Below are 4,854 nucleotides of genomic sequence, written 5' to 3'. Positions count from 1 at the left end.
AGCTGAATTAAAGTGCAGACGCTTCCTAAACAACGAATCGAATTACGAATTCAAAACTCGAACGCGACACGTGTGTGTAGGTGGGCTGTGGGTTCCCAGTTCCAAGTTCCAAGTGCCAATGCGAATCGAAAACCAATTCAAAATTCGATTGGCAACGGTGTCATCGCACCACGAGCTTGTCTAGTCTGTGAGTCAATTAAAGCTCGTGATTAGCATTCGGCTTTCCAGCGAACCCAAAGCTGACTCAAAACCATCGACTTAATGACTCACTTTAATAGACAGATCGATGGATCGTTTGATTACAGAATAACCCAACGGCCAAGTCGAGCTCAAATAATGCCTTTCTATATTTTCTACTTCGGTTTTTTGCCATGGCTGATTTGTTTTCTTTCCACTTGCAGATACACCGCAGATACAGTGAATGGGCCGATTTCATAATAACGGCCAAAGAATCGCAACTGACGCAATTCAATTTGCCCAGCATCGCGCAGCGTCGACCGCAAGCTCATAAATTGAGATTAAGCAAGAGCTCAACGCGGACTGAGGGGTTTTGGCCAACAGCAATAGCAAATCAATCACAGAGCGCTCGTCGCCCCACCACAATTTGCATGAGCCAACTCGGAAGCAGCCAGCAGAATCCAAATCAGACTCCAAGTCAACCGACACAGATTCAGATACAGAGCCATCATCCCAGCCAACATCAAAATCAAAGCCAGCAGCCAAAGCGTCGGCCAAGTGGCGTTTTATGGCAATTGCGCCATCAGCTGCACAAGCGTAGCACGAGGAAGATGAAAACCATTTCATGATACTACAAGTGGTCCGAATCGGTGCTATTGAACTATCTGAGAATGCCGTCGACGCCGTACGATCTGGTCCAGGATGACCAGGATCTGCGGGTGCCGCTGCACGCCGAGCAGGCCTTCTTCCACGGCATCACATTTCAGGCCAAGGTGAGTTTAGAACCCTCCTTGTTCTATAAACTTATATGGGATATAGTATATTTACTTCGAGAGGAGTGGTCGGTCTCTTTATCTCTTTGCGGGCATCTTGCGAGCATTCCTCAAGAGATCTATCTCCGTTAATTGTGTTTTTATGTTCCAATAAATTCGCAATAAAATTGATCTTATGGCAACCGCTGGCAGCATGGAAAACAACCGAATTTTCTTTTAAATATTGATTTCGCCATTACTCTCAGCTGTTCTACAGAAATTTAGGCAAGGTCAATAACTTTTGAAATACATTTTACGGAAGAGTATATTTTTGTTATCTTTGTTAGGGTTTTAAAAAAATATTATTTAGGTAAATTAACCTACATATAAAAAATAAAAGAATTAATTTTTTTCTTTGCTTTTTATATTTATAAAGTCTAACATTTTTGTGAAAGCTACTTTATTGATCTACATTGAACTCTAATTGAACCATATTACTGTAGTTAACGAAAAGAGTTCGTAAATAATTGTATGGCAGTCATTAATTTTTATTTTGTGGCAGGCCAATAAACTCCAAGTTAGCTACACATAAATTAAACGAAGTATCATTAGAAATTAAGAAGTGTTCACATTAAAATAGTAGTTAAATAAATGCATTTTAAATGAACGCTTTCCAATCGGTTGGAGATGTTTGCACTATATAGTTTAGGATATATTAGATTTCAAAACAAAAAATTTCACTATTTCACTTTCTTTATATGCTCGTGAGTCTGGAATATTCTTCCGCAGAATTGTTTACATTCCAATGTGAAATACTCGTTGTGTAAACTGGAATCTCCGCTGCATTAGTCATCGAAATTTGTGGAGATAAATATTCAAACATTTCACGCTGCACTGCAATTTGATCTGTCATTGTATTTGCTCAAACAAAACTTCAATCATCTCGCATTTCGGAATTTATGGATTTTATATTTTTGTGGTACTTGGGCGAGTAAACGGTTCTAACCATTTTGTAAATGCAATCAAATGTGTGTTGGCCATATATTGGCTGCTGGCTGGCCAATGTTGCAGCTGCTCTGGGGTTGTTGGTTTAATTTATTTCCATTGCTGCTGCGGTTGACGGAAGCGGCAAATAAAGAGTTTTCAACGCTAACAGGCGGCAAGCAAAAGAGTTAGTCAACTGTCACAATTACCGGGACTGGTTGTTTTTGTTTTATATATGCTGATATATACATATATAGTTATATCGGGGAAGAGGGGGTAAAAATTGTAAACAAAATTTCCATTTCTGTACGGATTGTCTGGGTATCGTGCTCAATTATTCAGAATCGCATTTTGAGCATTTGTTTAGTTTTGTGTGCGTTTTTTCTGCCGCTGTGTTTGCCTTCGATGTTTTGGTTTCTGCTTTTGTTTATTATTTTTGTTCAATGTGTGGAAATTGTTTGTGTGCCCTGCTGCTGCTGTTTATGTTTTTGTTGTTATTGTTCTTTTGATTTTGATTCGATCAGTTACATGCGGTTGACCAAAATTTCAATTAATTTTGCCTGCAAGATTGATGAGCTTGGGCTTTGGGCCCCAGTGGAAGGGTCTAACGTCCATGGAAAATTCAAAGCATGTGGGCTGTGGCAAGTTCATGACTGCTTTTTGCCTGGGCATTGACTTTGCTTGCCTGCCAGCCCAACTTTGTATGCAAATCATTCGAGCATTAGCCGCATCATTCTCACGTATCCCAGGCAACATTGTCTCGGTATCAGAGTCGCCGAGAGACTCTAGCATTTTGCATAATTTTGTTTGTGTGGCCAGGCATTGCACTTGGAGTATTGTTGCATCGGGCTGTTGCAGTTTCAGTTGCAGTTGCAATGCCAATTAAATACAGTCAATTTTCTATGTCGAATTGTGGAGGGAACAAAACACAGCCAACGAACAATTTTGCTTTGACAACCGTTGAAGTTTTACACAGGAAGAAAGTGAGGATTTAATTACTTAATTCCGCAATTTTGTTGTGGATTTTGATACTTCTAATTAATTTTAATATTGTCCAAGTCATATTCAGCATAAATCAATTCAGATTGACATGATTACATGATTATATAATTTTTAATGCTAAAAAAAATGTATATAGGAACTTTTAAGATAAAATCCTAACTTGTTTCCCTCAAAATGCCTTTGATGAAAATAATTTCATTTTGTAACAGTTGAAATTATATACGTATTTTTAAATATAAAAAAAAAACAAAATAATATTAAATAATTCAAATAAAATTATATGAAAACAAGAGAGAACGCTATAGTCGGGTTGGTGTCCCGACTATCTAATACCCGTCACTCCGCTAAAGGGAGTGCGAACGCTGTGTCGGGTTGGTGTCCCGACTAATAATCGTAACTCAGCTAAAGGGAGTGCGAGGGAGATAGATATATGTTGACAATTTATAAATCGTATAACTTTTTAATGAATGGTCCGATTTGAAAAATGTCTTCTACATTTCGATAGGTCTAAATATACACAACAAAATTGCATTTATATTTCTCGGAAATCTTTAAAGATGTGGGCGCAGGACCCATTTTAAAATCGTTAGTGGGCGATTGTGGGCGTTAGAGGGGCGTGGCGCTCGGCTAAAATAAACTTGCGCTGCGTAGGAAGCCAAAGAATATGTGTGGGAAATCTCAACCTTCTAGCTTTTGTAGTTTCTGAGATATCAGCGTTCATACAGACGGACAGACGGACAGACAGACAGACAGACAGACAGACAGACAGACAGACAGACGGCAGACGGACATGGCTAGATCGACTCGGCTAGTGACCCTGATCAATAATATATATACTTTATGGGGTCGGAAACGCTTCCTTCTAGCTGTTACATACTTTTGCACGAATCTAGTATACCCTTTTACTCTACGAGTAACGGGTATAAATAGTTATATATTTTCCTTGTGTAGAGGAAGTTTTCCCTGGCGTTTTCATGCACGTGCTCTTAGCTGCCTCCCCATTCAACCCAACCACCCTCGTCAGCAAGTTTACTATTATTTGCATTTTTCCATAAGCAAAACAAAACAAGTGAAAAAAAGTTTTGCACTTTGTTATGCTTTTGCAGTTTTCGCTTTGTTTGTGCTTTTGCTTCAGCTGCAGCTTCAGTCGTTTTTCGTTTGTTTATTTGTTTGCTTCGGCTTTTGGCTGGAACCTGGGACTCGCTTTTGGCCAAAGAGGAAGGCAAACGGTGAATAGCCGTACCGTTACCGATGTGCCATATATTCGATGGCTGCTAACCCAAATAAGATGAACAAGCCAACGGGCCCAACCCACTGCAGTTTCCGCCCAAAAAATCCCTGTTCTTTTTTTTCTGCTGTGTCAGCGCCGAAACTTCATCTGATTCATCTGTCAGAGTGTCCAGTTGGAATTATGCGAGTTATGAATCACCGCGAGTCACCATGGCAAACGAGAGTGTCCTGAAGCCCCCTTATTTCGGATGCTGGCATGGCTTTGCTGCTTAGATTAATTGAAATTCACGCTTTGATTTCGCGAATTGCCTGGGCCCCAAAGCACGCCGCATAAAATCTTTCAAAAGGTGTATAAATTATTGCTCACGCACAACGCCTGGCGCCAAAAATATTTTCTTCGCACTTTTTACGCCGCTTTCGGTGTATTTTTTTTTGTTTTTTATTTCCCCTGGCAACACGGCGTATGCTTAACACCACTGGTTTTCGCCCTGTGATTTTGCCAATTCTGCCAGCTATTCGCTGCTCTATCAAATATTTATGCGATTGCATCCGATTCAAGTCGATTTATTTGGGCTTAACAACTTCCGACTTGCGTATGGGGAATTTATGGCCCTTTGGTTCATCAATTATTTGAATCAAGTGGAATGCCGCTGATGGTTTTGGATCAAATCCAGGGGGTGAAAAAGTTTATTTATTTAGTGGGGGGCCA

This window comes from Drosophila takahashii, unplaced genomic scaffold (assembly GCF_030179915.1).
Source record: "Drosophila takahashii strain IR98-3 E-12201 unplaced genomic scaffold, DtakHiC1v2 scaffold_197, whole genome shotgun sequence".
NCBI lineage: Eukaryota > Metazoa > Arthropoda > Insecta > Diptera > Drosophilidae > Drosophila > Drosophila takahashii.
This window is presented reverse-complemented; position numbering follows the sequence as displayed.